Genomic DNA, 16578 nt, shown 5'->3' with positions numbered 1-16578 from the left:
AACCGAACAAACACGTGGCAGAATACAATGGCCGGAGTGAGAGAGTGGAGCGGGCCGGGGAGAGCAGCGCGGGGGGCGGGGAGAGCAGTGCGGGGGCCGGGGAGATCAGCGCGGGGGCCGGGGAGATCAGCGCAGGGGCCGGGGACAGCAGCGCGGGGGCTGGGGACAGCAGCGCGGGGGCCGGGGACAGCAGCGCGGGGGCCGGGGAGAGCAGCGTGGGGAGACCAGCGGTTGCGGTGCCGGGGGAGAGGGGGAGGAAGAGGGAGAGGGAGGAGGGGAGAAAGAGGGAGGGGGGAGAAAGAGGGAGAGCAAGAGGGAGGGGGAGAAAGAGGGAGGGGAGGGGGAGAAAGAGGGAGGGGAGGGGGGAGAAAGAGGGAGAAGTAAGGAAGGGGGAGGGGGAGAAAGAGGGAGAGGGAGGGGGAGAAAGAGGGAGAGGGGGAGAAAGAGGGAGAGGGGGAGAAAGAGGGAGAGAAAGACGGAGAGGGGGGGTGAAAGAGGGAGAGGGAGGGGTATGGAAGGGGGGAGGGGGAGAGCTGGGGGGAGAGGGAAGAAGGGGAGAGAGTGGGGGGGGAGCAGCAGAACGGAAGAGGAGTGCCTTTTTCTGTGCATGCACCATAAACACAACAGCAAAAGACTTACTGGCCAGTCCCTGGACCCGGTGACACCAAGGTCTTCGCACGCTCGCTCCCCGCGACTCTCTACGGCCTCTCGCTTCCGGCCCTCTCCATTCAGGCGTTCCCTCCAGCTGTGGATGCCCAATCCAGTTGCTTTCTCCCCGACCCAGTTGCTTTCTCTACTTCTCCTCAGTACTTCAGGCATTGCAACTGTTTGGTCCCTGCATTTTGCATGCTCCCTCTCCCCACCCCTTCCCGCACTCCCCACCCCTCCCCCTCTTCACCCACCCCTCCCTCTACCCACCCCCCCCCCCCCCACCATAGTTGAATATCTGAAGTGCAGTTGCAATGTCGGGGAAATAGCATGCAAAACAAAACCTCAACAATTCTGGGTTTAATTATTGAAAAGTTTTATTAAGTTCATTAAGTATCCGAGGAACTGCTGTGCATGGATACATGAGTGTTGTGTCCAGCATTCCCGTTAGACAGACAGGCTGAGTCTCTGCTATGCACAGCTAAAGAGATTGTTCCTGGAGAGCCTTGTGGTGAATAAACGCTTGGCTCTCTATTCCACTACTGTATTGTCCATGTGAAGAAGGCAAAGTCACAAGAGTCTGAGCTCAGTCTATTCTTGGTGAATGTTCCCCAAGCGCATCCCAATGTGCATTCCCAATTCATCCATAAATGCAATGTTCCTTTCCACATCGTGATGAGCTCCGCAGAATGATCCAGTTGCCTTCGTTGCTTGAATGCTGACCTTAAGTCTCAAGGATTGTTTTCTCGATGGCATGTTTTACATGAAAAGAAATAAAGCAAATCAGAGTCAGAGCTTGCCTCCCTCCATCCACTGAAATTACTGTTGTGCACACCTTTTTAAGTTCTGCAGTGAAGGCACCAATTGATAACGTCGCCAATGAAGCACTTATTTCCCACCTCAGATGCAGGAATCAGCACATCCTTGCGTCCTCTCCCGCACTGCCTCCTTTGCTTGAATGCTGTCCTTAAGTGTCAAGGATTGTTTTCTCAAGGGCACATTTTACATGAAAGAAAATAAGGAAAGAACATCAGTGTCAGAGCTTCCCTCCCTCCAATGGAATTACTGTTGAGCATGCTTTGTGTTCTGCGGTAAAGGCATGTACTGATAACACCGCCAATGAATCACTTAGTACCCACCTCAGCTGTAGGAGGCAGGATGATGTTATTGCCCCTATCTCGTGATGGTTCAATGCTGCTCTCAGGGAAAACATGAATGATGTGAGGGTGCTGGAAAAGAAGCACATTTCTTTTGGGCTATGAACATAAAGCTGGCCATTTAGCCCAGCAGTTCCCTGCTAGTGGTTATGTTACTCGTGCATCTTCCCATCCATTCCCATTTAATCCTGCCTACTACTATCACCAGTTGTGTTCACAGCAAGAGCATTCACATTTCTGCTACCACTGGACACGGCATGCTTGTTTCTTTTAGTGCTCAGTCTCTTCTTGCTGAATGCTCCCCAAGTGCTTGACCCCTTTGGACGCCCTCTCTGCTTGACAGGCAGCAACTGGCAATTGCGGAGTCTCACAAGGCTCTGCATGGTTGTTTCAACGTCGGATGGGGAAACAGGTGGCTGTGTGTCCATGAGCACTGCTCTGATGGGTGTAGGAGCAGGTAACTGTGTGTCCATGTGCACTGCCCTGATGGGTGTAGGAGCAGGTAACTGTGTGCCCATGTGCACTGCCCTGATGGGTGTAGGAGCAGGTAACTGTGTGCCCATGGGCACTGCCCGGATGGGTGTAGGAGCAGGCAACTGTGTGCCCATGGGCACTGCTCTGATGGGTGTAGGAGCAGGTAACTGTGTGCCCATGTGCACTGCCCTGATGGGTGTAGGAGCAGGTGACTGTGTAACTGAGCAGCAAGGAGAGGGTACCGCAGGTAGGGGAAGTGGAGATTTGAACAGGCAGGCATATGTATGGTCCATCAGATCATTAGGCCAGGGGGTGAGATGCTCAGGATCCAGGGTTTGTGACACGTGACTGATGTCCAGTGCACGGCCACCTCCATCCGAAGGTGCTTCCGGGCAATTGTTGGGCATAGTAAATGGCTCCATCTCATCAGCCAGTCCTTGCTGCCAGCGGAGAGTCTGTTGCCGCAGCCAGTCCAGTCTCCTCATGAATGCTCCCGTTCCACTCTGCAGAACGGCCTGTTGTAGCTGGTACAATTGATCTGAAAGCAAGCGGTATTTTTCATTGTGACTGAGGGGCCTTGGCTGTTCCTCTGTAATCACAATGGCAGCAGCCATGCCTGTCGTCGTTGGTGTCTGAGATGCACGCCAACGACAATTGGGGGCGAGCCTGTCCAAGGGCAGACCCAGATTCCTCTGCACAACAACAGCATGTTTGCAGGGCAACAAAGTCTGAATGGAGAAGATGCAGCTGCAGGTAGCCTGGCCATCATGTATCTGCAGTGTGCACTGTTTGGCACCAGAAATCACAGTCACTGTGCATTCATCCTGCTCCTTGACATGTACTCGCTGAATGTGGCTATGATCCTGATGCATCAGCTTCATAGCATGACCGGTGAATCCCGTGTAAAATGATTGCAGATCTGCTGGCGCCTCTGTGATGCGCTTGAAAGAGGCTCCCTGCAGGAATGTGTAATAGGCACGCTCCCGATCCAGGACACTATTGTGGAAGATCAGCGCTGAGATGCATTCTTTCATGGATGAGGAGGAGTGGAGCAGGTGCTTTATCTTGCCATTCTCTGACTCAATGCGATTGTTGGTGTTGTTCCCAAACGTTAGGACTTTACTGTGTGAACATGCTGCCCACATCTCCTTCTGTGGAATCCAGTTTGTAAGCAGGTAGTCCGGCAGGGGTGGGTAGAGGTGTCCAATCCTTTCTACACAACTAGTGAGCTTCTCCGCCAAAGGCGCATGAACCATTTCCTTGCAGATCATAAACAACTGATCCCTCAGTTCACCATTCAGTGGGTAGCTGCTGATCTTCCTCCTCATGCTCTGCATCACATGGAACTGACAGAGGAGAACCGTTGCAGCTGGGAGATGCTTTCTGATCGCATTGATCTCATTGATGTCTTTATCCACAATGGCTGATCTCACGCAGCAGGCGCTGGATCCCATGAAATCAACAAAAACACCAACAATCTCATCCAGCATCTAAGCCATCTCATGGCATAGAACACAGCCCTGCCCCTACCAACATTGTCCTGCACCATCACTTGGTACAGAGGGTAGCCGCATTTGTTCACCTTGTACGTTCCGTCCATGAACAGCAGTTCAGGAAAGGCCTGCATGTGGGCCTTCATGGCTGGTGTCATGAAGGCAATATAGAGGATGCTGCTTCCCTGCAGGCCAACCCGCACTGCAGCCCCATCCTGCTGAATCTTCTCCAGCGTATCACACAGCGCATCCATGCTGTCATCCCCTTTCTTGAGCCGGGATTTTACATTTCTAATGTCACTAAGGGTCACGGTCTTATTGAATGAACGCTCGATATAATCCTTCAGCTGTTTGTTCCCAGCCTGCAGCTTGACCAACTCTTCTACCTTCTGCCTTTCATCGTGGTTCAGTTGGCGTCTCCTTGCATAGAAGCGTAAACATTCTGGATGCAAAACATGACCGGTATGTACAAGATGGTAGGAGCTGACACACAGTTTGTTCTTGGTCGTATTGAATTTCACACTGATGAAGACCTCACAGCCCAGGGCGAGATACCTGAAAAATAACAGACATTCAATGAGCACGCCCCACGTGCCTCGTGCCCTCACGAAAACGCCAGCCATTCCCAGGTGTGTTGCTGGCAGCAGTTTACATGTGCACCATGCCAAGGTCCCAACATCTGGTGCACACCTGTTTCGCAGTCCAGAGGAGGTTGCGCTGAGGTGGTCGCCCAGCCATTGGTCTATCCAGGAAATCACAACAAAGGCAGTCCATAGACACGGGGGCGGTATGCGCGTGGCTTTGTGGGCACAGGATCTCACTGACGAGATGTATTGATACTGCAAATCGAATCTTGGTTCAATGCACATCAAGGAACAGCTTTACAGGACTGACAAGCTACACAAGTGGAAATGTAGTGACCGCAGCACCTACCTCTGATTCAGTCTCACTCCAGTGGAACGGATGCGTGGCTGCCCATAGTGTACACAGCACAGCCTCACTGAGGCATACTTAAAGCGGATGGGAATTTCGACTCGCCGTCTCTTGTTTTCCCTCTCAAGCGTATGGGTGCTCACTTTTTTAAATAGACTCCCCATTGCCTGTAAGCACAACAGTAAAGCGCATTTAAATAGCATTGTTAACATAGTGAAACATAACAAGGCACATCACAGGATGTGCCTGCAGACCATGCTACCTGTTGAAACATCTCAAGTTTACTGCTGAAGTCGTCATAACTCTCGAACTCCTGGGTTGTGAAGGTGGCAAGGAACTGCTCTGTGGAATCTACTGACGTTGCCATGACCGAAGTTTGAGGTTCAGGAAGGCTATTAAGGGACCACACGGGAAACATGAGATGAGATAAGAAATACAGAATGCACTCCATTAAAACGTTACAAAAACGAAAGTGACCGTTAAGATGGTAGGTTGCACCACATGTACTGCCTGCACACAGCAACTCACAACAGGGACTGGAGATCATGCGGTGGCCCAGACAATGGAAATGTTTTCAGAGCAACTTACAAAGGCAGAGCAACTTACCTTGGAACAATCTCCTGTGTCAAATAAAAATGAAGCAAGCCTCCAAAACGAATAAATAATTCAGATAAAATGCGAGAAAATGCCCGACGAAATCTCTCCTCCTTCCACTTTCAAAACGTCGCGCCGAAGCTTTGACGCATGCGCAGAGGCCAACCTGGCACGTTGCCCGAGGAAGACGACGTAACGCGATGACGTCATCTGCGCATGCGCACAACGGTCCTGGCAGGTCGTACCGCAGCGCATGCGCAGGGGGCATGAGACCGTCTGCGCATGTGCGCACCGCGGCGCATCCTGATGACGTATGCGAGAACGTAGCATTGTCATGAATTACTTTGCTTAAACATTCACTGTTATCATCTGTCTGTTAGGCATCTTCCTGAGTTACATCTGCTGAACAACATTAGCTTCTCGCAGCTCCGCTTTCTTCACATGAAGCAGCCAATTCACCTGGGAGCTGGAGAAAAAACAATGATAGAAGAAGAAGGTGATTCCACATGAAACTGGTGGAATTTGATGTGTGTCAGTGGTTTCTATTGATGTCTGACGACAGTGTGTTGCCTTGCACATTTCACAGGAGCTGCATTGATTAGGTTCGTGCAGCTTGGAAACTAAAACTTGTACATCTGCAGCTTTATGATCTTGTTGACACATTCTGTGCTGTCATTGCCTGAACAAGTCTTTTGTGTTCTAGCTAAACATTCAATTGTTTTAATGAGAAACCAATCTGTGGTGATAGTGGTGAAGTGAAGAAATAGCAAAAGCAGCATAGAGCAGCTAACTTACAGTGAAGTCTGGTGGATTCCCTGGTGCTCCAGTGGTGAGAATTCCGTGCTTTTTCCACCGCAGACCTGGTTACATTCCCGGTCAGGGGATGAAATTTTCTTGCTGATGAACTGTCACAAAAAATAATGCATTCCTTGTTGAATAAAAACATTAAAAAGCTCATTAGGGATAATATTTGTTCTTCTTTTCTCTTTGTTCTTTTCTTCTCTTTTGCCCCACCCCCACTTAATTTTCTTGAAATCTGCTACATTTTTGACCTTTGCCAGTTCTGATGAAAGGTCACTGACTTGAAACGTTAACTCTGCTGCTCTCTCCACAGATGTTGCGAGACCTGCTCAGGATTTCCAGCACTTTTGTTTTTATTTCAGATTTCTCGCATCTGAAGTATTTTGCTTTTATCTGAGGGTTGATGAGACTGGCGTGCCTCATTTAGTCTTCTTAGATTTGAGCAAGGCTTTTAACAAGGTCCAACATGGAAGAATGGTCATCAAATTAAAAACTTATACGATATTAAGGCACCTGGCAAGTTGGATCCAAAATTGGCTCAGTGGCAGGATGCAAAAGATAATGGCCAAAGGGTATATTTGTGACTGTTAACCTGTTCTCTGTGGGATTCTGACCTCTGGGGTCCCTAAATTTGGGAGTCCCACCCTTTTTCTTAGTCGGAGAATATTTGTTCTGAACTCTCTTAGCTCGTCCTTGAATGCCTCGTACTGCTTTGACACTGATTTACCTTCAAGTAGCTGTTTCCAGTCCTCTTTTAACAAATCAAATCTCTGATTCGTAAAAGTGACCTTCTCACAATTTAAAATTTGTACACTTGTTCTCACTTTATCCTTTTCTAACTACGCTCAATCTAACTGAATTATCATCACTGTCACTAAAATGCTCTCCCACTGATAACCCTTCCACCTACACAGGTTTTTTTCCTTAACACTACGTCCAGAACTGCCCCTTCTCTTGTTGGGTTTGCTCAGCATTGGCTAAAAATTCTCCTGAATGCACTGTAAGAATTTTGCTCCATCTATACTTTATGCACTTCAGAATATTCAGGATTATACATAAATATTGAATCTTAATTTCCACATTGATAGACATTGGATTGAATTTGATGCAGCTATAAAGCAGTGTCATTGAGCAACACGAAAGGAAATCGGTATTAAATTAAGTTAAAACTACAATTATCTATCACTGTGTAGTGTGAGGGCACCTCATGATGCAATGGTTTCTACTCAAGACAAATTCTTAAAGAGAACATCCCCTCTAGCATTATTTAACTCTGCTAATATTCCTTGTTGTATTTTCAGATAAAGCTGCAACATGAAACATTGTGATGTCTTGAACATGTGCAACCTCCCCATATAGCAACTGAACCCTCATTCCCCATGTGATCGGTAGGGTTATTCACCACAGAAACATCAGGACAAGAATCGCATTGTGACCAGACCTGGGTTCATCCAGCAGCCCCAGAGGAAGGATTTTTATTCCAGTCACCGAGGAGAGAGAAACAAAGAGAGAAAAGGAGAAAGAGAACGACAGAGAGATCAATAGAGTCTGGAATAGATGCTGAAAGGAACAGATTCACAATTCCGTATTTTACTTCATTGAGATTGACAGACAGAAAGTAAGAAAAGACACAAAGGCGTATATTTAAACAGCGCCTTTCACATCATCGGGATCTCACAAAGCACTTTACAGTCAATGAAGTACTTTTGAAGTGTGGTCACTCCTGTAATCTAATGATAGAGAGAGACAGAGAGTTCGACAAAAATACTGATTCAGCAGATGCCAAAATATGATCTTAAGAATTACATCTCAATATGGAAACTTTATTTCCAGGTCTGTAAAAATCTTATTGTTTGTTTGATTCCGGTTCAGCAAATGCAAACCTAAAGCTGAGTGAATAAATTTTGCCTCTAATCCTTGATGAAAAAGGGACAAAGCTTTCCAAATTCTATCAGGTCACCTTCCAGCCTTTTCTGTTCTCGAGGTTTTCCTGTTTGTTTTAACCTCTCCGTTCTGATAAAAGTTGTGAGTGAACGTTTATTTTCCTGTTCACTGTGAGACCTGGCAGCAGTGGAAACAATTCTTAATGTATGAGCAATTTGAAATTGTTCTCTTTTTTTACTTATTAATTCATTCTGTCGATGTATTCATTACCTTAACCACTCGACTATAACTACTCGGTCTCTATCTGTTCAAATTCTGTCCAGTTAAAATTTCAAACGTCCTCTGTTTTGGAACACACGGGCACTTAGCCGCTAAACAGTCTCCACGTGAGAAAATACAGAAAGAGAAAATCTCGCCTTGCATGATTTTTACCCTGCTATTTACCTCTGTAACATGTTAAAATAACGCTGCACAACTAAAATAAATCGAGTTTGTGAAGGTAAAAATCCAGTCACCTCCTCTGGGAATTGAACCACATTGACACACATAGAGTGAAACGCACAGACATGCACACTGAGAGTGAGGGAGGCCTAAAGAGAGACAGACAGCCGGAGAGAAAGAGTGTCTCCAATTTGGCACATTTTTGCTCCATTTCTAAAGGTAAATTTTGAAATGCAAATGAGAAAATCCTGGAGGGATTGAAAGGTGCAGGATTTTATTACCTGTAATTGATGATTGGTTCTGTTGGGACCTGGTTAAACTTTGAAATAATCAGAAAGGTAGGCAGCAGGACACGAGCGCTCACACAGATTTCACAACAGCTTGTTAATTTTATCATCTTAACCAACTGCATGCAGTAAAGTATTATACCTGGTAAATGGAGTTCGGTCATAAAAGCAACAGCAAAGTTCAAAATAAACTCGCCCAACTTGGGATGAAGTCTAGTAGAAAAGCAACAATACTGTTGTTGCTGGAAATCTGAAATCAAAGCAGAAAGTGCTGGACATACTCAGTAAGTTCGCCAGCATCTGTGGAGTGAGAAACAGAGTTAATGTTTCAGGTCAACGATCTTTTCAAGAGATCTCGATGTCGACTCTTCTTTTGCCAATCTTCTTCAATTTGTACTCTCTGGTTCTTCACTCCTTCAGCCAATAGAAATAGGTCCTCTTTAATTCTTCTATCTAAACCCTTCATTTAAGCATTCGATCAATTCTCCTCTCTCCTTCTCTGCTCGAAGATGAACAACCCCAGCTTCTCCAGTCTATCCACGGATCTGGAATCTCACATTCCTGAATTATCTATTCCTGCAGATTGAAGACGTCAAAAGCAAAAACATTTCATGTTTTCAACACGGCTGCTGAAATAGCCAGAATGTCATGAGCTTGGAGTCATTTATAGATTATTTAAAGATGACTTTGAAAAAAAATCACCTCGTGCTAATTTAAAATAACAGTTTAAAATTCTGGTTTTGCTCCCCAGGTTGATTGCAGTGCAGTGTTTCCATAACGTTAGAGTTATCATCTTTCTTGTATTTGGGAACAGTCCCCAGTTCAAAACCACGTTGAAACGTTATCAAAACGCATTCCATGAAATACCAGGAAACTTTGAGTGATAGACATTCGTCAATATATGTTATCAAATTGCAATATGTCACAGATTGTTACATTTGCTTTTCCTCTGTGCAGTTCTGTACACTCAAGCTGTCCACAGCATCTTTCACTCAATTTCCTTTCTACCCCTGTCAGTGCAGAAAGTCACCCTCAACGTTGAACATTACAGCTGATTTCTGTTCAAATTTGTGAGTGATTATTAAAGGATCATTCTGTGCTACCTCGGTTAATAACAGCAGGTCAAAGCTGTATGTCGCACATGGAAACAGTTACATCAATTATTCACCCATTCCCAACGCCACAGTCAGTGAGACCGGGACAAGCAGCAATATTCTAAACCCACACTCTCCAATCACCCACTGTCAACAGAAAACAACAAATCAATCAGAGGGTTACTGTCCATCCGTGGGACACAGAACACGACAGCCCGGGCCAAACCTCCTCATACTCTGAGCACAATGAATGAGTCACAAACAAAAGTGACAACTTTCGAAATCGCTTCCCTGTAAAATGTGTACATGTTATTTAAAAGCTGATTGTTCTGTATCTGAAAGTGAGCACCATGTGATTTGTGTTTTTCGTGTTTGTCTGTTAGGTTTGCAATTCAATTTGTGGTGGATATTGAAGAGATTCTTATTTCAAAATGAGGACACAAAGTAGGTAAACATTAAACCCCAGAATAATTCCTCAGTAAAATGGATTGCAATCTTTGTAAGGAGGTGCAACTAAGAAGTGGAAGATGGGAATGATGTTATTGATGATTGAGTGCAATGTATTGCATCATTGGGCTTTTGTTGATTAATTTCCTTTTACATCTTGGAACACAAAAAAAAAGCTGAGGCACCAGGAGAAAACCAACAGTTATCTTGCTTTAATGAGAGATATGGCAACGCTACCGTGGGTTGCCTAGCTACCTCAGTCAATAGAGCATGAGATTCTTAATTTCATGGTCATAGGTTAGAGATCCATGTTCACTGTGATTGTTTTAAACTTTGCTGCTGCTTTCACGGGCGAATCCCAGCTCTCCATTCCTCCAGCACTGTCACCCACGCTCAAACTGTATCTTTCTCCAGCACGCTGTTGTGAATATTACAATTCCTGATTTACAGGTGAAAACTGTCCTCCGAATCACTGGACATGTGAGAGACAAGTTTGTAGATGCAGCCTAATGTCCAGTGAATGATAATACTTTAAAAGTGGGGAGTTCCAGTGCAGCTTTTGTCCCAAAACAAAACACTTCTCAGTCACAGAATGAGAATGGCCACATTCTGCGGGACAAATAGCATCGGATCCACGTCTGAAAGGATTCCAATGATAATGATCGGATTCATTAGATTCAGGAAGAAAAACTCAGAAACTCATCCTGAACGTCATTTACATGCAGATGAACTATGAGGAAAGATTGGATAAGGCTGGGTTTGTATTCCTTGGAACAGAGGAAGCTAAAGGGAGATATAATGGATGTGTATAAAATTATGAGGGACCTGTTTCTCAGAAGAGAGGCCAGAATGAGGTTTTCATTGCTGAAGCCACATTTAGCACTGTCAGTAGAAGAAAAACAATCAAGACAGAAAAAGAGTCATGATCGGGGTAAAGTGGGAGAAAGAAGTCTGAAGTTGAACCAGAAGGTGAGAGTGAAGAGTCATCATCACACGTGGTTGAAATGGCGACCAGGAAGAGTAGTGGAAGATGTGGTCGTCGCACATATTTAGTCAAGATGTTTGGCAGTGGAAAGGTTAAGTTTGTACATATAGTTCATATTTTACCTTCAGAGGTTCACAAAAAAAAAGAAGTTGGAAAGAATCAAATGAGTCTAATAAATCAGATAGTTTGGTTACGAGTTGAGCACCAATAGTTACTCAAACACAAACCATGCCAGAAGCTTGTGCAAGAAAATGTTTGAGTTCAGATCCAAGGCAGAATTAGGGAGACATGTCTGATGAAGTGGAAATTTCAAATGTAGCTCAAGGTCAAAATCAGCCTCTGTTGAACAAACCTCTCCTCAGACTCAGTCCAAGATGGGTCAAGGTCTTTCCACAAGTTCTGGAAATTTGAGTCAGGATAGAAGGTGCCATAGAATTGGGGAATGGCAAATGTGACGCCCTTATTCAAGACATGTGTAAGGTCAGTCCTAGCAATTACATGCCACTTGGTTTAACATCAGTGGTGGGTAAGATTTTAGAAACAATAGTCAGGGAAAGTATCAATTTGCACGTAGAGAGCTTCAAGTTAATTAAGGATAACCAGCATGGATTTGTAAAAGACAGATCATGCATGACTAATGTAATTGATTTTTTTGATGAAGTAAAGGAGAAGTTTGATGAAGGGAGTGTGTTGAATGTTGTTTATACGGATTTTAATAAAATATTTGATAGGTACCACATTAAAGGCTTGTTAACAAAATCGTGACTCATGGAATAGGAGGGTCAGTGTCCAGTTGGATAAAATATTGGCTTAAGGACTGCAAACATCGAGTCAAAGAAAATGGTTGTTTTTCAGACTGGAGGACGGGAGATAGTAATGTTCCCCAAGGGTCAGTGCTGCTTTTAGTTCTTCATGTAAATGACATGAATCCAGGAATAGATAGCAGAATTTCAAAATTTGCTGATGACGCCAAACTTGGAGCTGCAGCAACCAGTGAGCATAATATGAACAGCCTGCAACAGGACAGAGATAGGGTAGTAGAATGGACAGAATGATGGCAGATAGAATTTTATACTGAAAGGTGTGAAGTGATGCATTTTGACAGAACGATTGAGGAGAGGCAATGTAGACGTAATAGCATAGGTCTAAAGAGTGTGCTGGAACAGAGTGACCTGGGGGTGCAGGTGCATAGATCTTTGAAGGTAGCAAGATACATTGAGAATAGTTAGTAAAGCATAAGGAATCTTAGGCTTCATAAATAGAAGTACTCAGTACAATTATGGCGAACCTCTATAAAACTCTGGTTAGCCACAATTGTGTCCTGTTCTTGTCACCACATTTCAGGAACGATATGAGGGTCCTTGAGAGGGTGCAAGTGGAGATTTAGCAGAAGGGTTCCAGGGATGGAACATTTTAGTTACAAGGTTAGGTTGGCAGAGCTGGGCTTGTTCTCCTTAGAACAAGAGAGATGGAGGGGAGATTTAATAGAAGTGTACCAGATTATGACACGCTTGGATAAGTTAGACAAGGAAAAATGGTTCCCATTAACAAACGGCACAAGGAGTAGTGACCACAACTCCACAGTAGTGGGGGAGTATGAGGAAGCACTGTTTTTATATCTCAAGTGATAATGACCTGGAACTTGCTGCCCACAAGAGTGGTGGAAGCAGAAACGATCAATGCCTTCAGGAGGAATTCTGAGAAAAGTAAGCTTGCAGGGCTACGGGCATCGAGCCTGACTGCGCTGCTCTGTGCAGAGATGGCATGGACCGAGTTGTCTCCTTCTCTGCTGCATATGACTATGACGTTTTGCAGTGCACTCACTGCATTTGGCTCCTGTTCCTTTGATGTCACCTCACAGTTGTTTTCTTTCACTTCTCAGACGAACGAATCACTGCTCTTTGCATTGCGAATCTGTTTCTCATTGCTCCCTGTGTCTAAAATTCTGTGCTCTAGGTGAGGCTCGAACTCACAACCTCGGCATAGCTCAGTAATTGCAGTGTTATATAAGTACCACGTGCTAACCGATTACACCACTAGAGCCACAAAATCCCCTATATAGTATGGGGAACTGCAGGCAAGTTAGCCTAACATCAGTCATCTGGGAAATGTTCTAATCGATGATAAAGGAAGTATTAACAAGCACTTGGAAAATCACTGTCTAATCAAACAAAGTCAACATGCTTTTACCGAATGGCAATCTTGATTGACAAATTTATTCCAGAATTCTGAGGATGTAACTGAAAGGGCAGATAAAGGGAAACCAGGAATGTAGCATAATTGGAACTCCAAAAGGCATTCGGTAAGATGCCATCGACGATTAATACACTAAATAAAGACTCATGGAATTGAAGTAATATATTAACATGCATGGAGGACTTAGAGGTTAACGGACAGAAAGCAACGAGTAGGGATAAATGGAGCATTTTCAAGTTATCAGACCGTAACTCGTGGAGTGCCTCAAGGATCAGTGCTGGGGCAACAGCTCTGTCCAATACCGAGAGTGTGGTGGAAGCAGATTCAGTCCTGGGTTGAAGAGAAGATTTGTCCTTACCATCATTGATGCCAGCCTTTAGATAATTCCATGAAACCCACGTGCTATCAAGAGACGGGTGAAAGCACTGAACGTAGAAAACATGATGGGCCCTGACACAATTCCAACTGTCATACTGAAGACCTGTGCTTTAGAACCAGCTACGTCCTGAGACAAGCTGTTTCAGTACAATTGCAAAATGCGCATCTTCCTAACAATGCGAAATTTGCCCAGCTATGTCCTGTCTACAAAAATCGGGAAAAGGCCAATCCGCCCATTTCCTGCCCCATCAGTCTACTCCCAATCACCAGCAAAGTTTTGGAAGGTATCATCGACAATGCTATCAATAAACACATACTCAGTAACACATCGCTGACCGATGCTCAGTTTGGATTCCACCAGGGGCACTCAATTCCAGACTTCATTACAACCTTGGCCAAACATGGAAAATAGGACTGTATTCAAGAGGTGACAGTGACTGCCTTTGACATCAAGGTAACATTAGACCTAGTATGGTATCAAGGAGCCCGAGCAAAACTGGAGGCAATGGGAATGAGGGGGGAAATGCTCCACGAGATGAAGTCTTACCGAACACAAAGGTGTGCCCGAGCAGTAGAGTTTGATAGAGTGGTTGGGGAGGGTCAGACTAAAATGGCAGGGGGACAGGAAAGTTTGCAAGGAGTCAGAGGAAGGGGAATCAAGACAAGAACAAAAGATATTCGGGGAATAAGGAAAGTGATAGGCAGAGAAATCAAGGGCCAGAATCAAACAGGGCCACAGTGAAAAATAGTGGGAAGGAGAAAAGTAATGTTAAAAAGACAAGCCTTAAGGCTTTGTGACTTAACGTGTGGAGTATTAACAATCTTCTTCTTTGGCCTCCTTGTCTCGAGAGACAGTGAGTATGCACCTGGAGGTGGTCAGTGGTTTGTGGAGCAGCGCCTGGAGTGGCTATAAAGACCAATTCTAGATTGACAGACTCTTCCATAGGTGCTGCAGATAAAATTGGTTGTCAGGGCTGTTACGCACTTGGCTCTCCCCTTGCACATCTGTCTTTTTTCCTGCCAACTGCTAAGTCTCTTTGATTCACCACGCTTTAGCCCCGCCATTATGGCTGCCCACCAGCTCTGGCGATCACTGGCAACTGACTCCCACGACTTGTGATCAATGTCATAGGACTTCATGTCGCATTTTCAGATGTCTTCAAAGTGGAGACATGGAGGGCCGATGGGATGACATCAGTGACGAACTCGCTGTACAATGTGTCCTTGGGGGATCCTGCCATCTTCCATGCGGCTCACATGGCCAAGCCATCTCAAGCGCCGCTGGCTCAGTAGGGTGTATAAGCTGGGGATGTTGGCTGCCTCGGGGACTTCTGTGTTGGAGATACGGTCCTGCCACCTGATGCCAAGGATTCGCCGGAGGCAGTGAAGATGGAATGAATTGAGACGTTGCTCTTGGCTGACATACGTTGTCCAGGCCTCGCTGCCATAGAACAAGGTATTGAGGACACAAACATGATACACTCGGACTTTTGTGTTCCGTGTCAGTGCGCCATTTTCCCACACTGTCTTAGCCAGTCTGGACATAGCAGTGGAAGCCTTTTCCATGCGCTTGTTGATTTCTTCATCGAGAGACAGGTTACTGGTGATAGTTGAGCCCAGGTAGGTGAACTCTTGAACCACTTCCTGAGTGTGGTGGCCGATATTGATGGATGGAGCATTTCTGACGTCCTATCCCATGATGTTCGTTTTCTTGAGGCTGATGGTTAGGCCAAATTCGTTGCAGGCAGCCGCAAACCTGTCAATCAGACTCTGCAGGCACTCTTCAGTGTGCGATGTTAAAGCAGCATCGTCAGCAAAGAGGAGTTTCCTGATGAGGAATTTCCGTACTTTGGTCTTCACTCTTAGATGGGCAAGGTTAAACAACCTGCCACCTGATCTTGTGTGGAGGAAAATTCCTTCTTCTGAAGACTTGAACACATGTGAGAGTAGCAGGGAGAAGAAGATCCCAAACAGCGTGGGTGCGAGAACACAGTCCTGTTTCACGCTGCTCAGGATAGGAAAGGAGTCTGATGAGGCACCACTGTGCTGAATTGTGCCTTTCATATTGTCATGGAATGTGGTGATGATATTTAGTAGCTTTGGTAGACATCCGATCTTTTCTAGTAGTCTGAAGAGACCACGTCTGCTGACGAGGTCAAAGGCTTTGGTGAGATCAATGAAAGCAATGTAGAGGGGCATCTGTTTTTCACGGCCTTTCTCCAGTAGCTGACGAAGGGAGAACAGCATGTCAATGATCAATCTCTCTGCTCGAAAGCCACATTGTGCCTCATGGTAGACATGCCCCGCCAGCTTCTGGAGCCTGTTTAAAGCGACTCGAGTGAAGACTTTCCCCACTATGCTGAACAGGGAGATTCCATGGTAGTTGTTGCAGTCACCACGGTCACCTTTGTTCTTATAGAGGGTGATGATATTGGCATCGCGCATGTCCTGTGGTACTGCTCCCTCGTCCCAGCACAGGCAAAGCAGTTCGTAGAGTGCTGAGAGTATAGCAGGCTTAGCACTCTTGATGATTTGAGTGGTAATGCCATCCTTCCCAGGGGCTTTTCCGCTGGCTGGAGAATCAATGGCATCACTGAGTTCCGATTTTGTTGGCTGCACGTCCAGCACATCCACGACTGGCAGAGACTGGGCTGCATTGAAGGCGGTCTCAGCAGCAACATTTTCCCTGGAGCACAGTTCTAGGTTGTGCTCCACCCAGAGGTCCATTTGCTTGCATTGGTCAGTGATTGTGTCCCCTGATTTAGA

The 16578-nt window shown here is 45.6% G+C and overlaps 1 non-coding gene across 1 annotated transcript; it reads right to left on the bottom strand.

Moving 5' to 3' along the window:
• Window positions 1–13186: 13186 nt before the first annotated feature.
• Window positions 13187–13281, bottom strand: trnai-uau (transfer RNA isoleucine (anticodon UAU)). The gene is made up of 2 exons: window positions 13244–13281; window positions 13187–13222 (listed from the first exon to the last, which is right to left on the bottom strand). It is a non-coding gene; the product is annotated as a tRNA-Ile (tRNA).
• Window positions 13282–16578: the final 3297 nt, after the last annotated feature.

Source organism: Heterodontus francisci, chromosome 34, assembly GCF_036365525.1.
Source record: "Heterodontus francisci isolate sHetFra1 chromosome 34, sHetFra1.hap1, whole genome shotgun sequence".
NCBI classification, from domain to species: Eukaryota; Metazoa; Chordata; class Chondrichthyes; order Heterodontiformes; family Heterodontidae; genus Heterodontus; species Heterodontus francisci.
The sequence above is the reverse complement of the archived record's forward strand: the minus strand, read 5'-3'. Positions and strand labels throughout refer to the sequence as shown.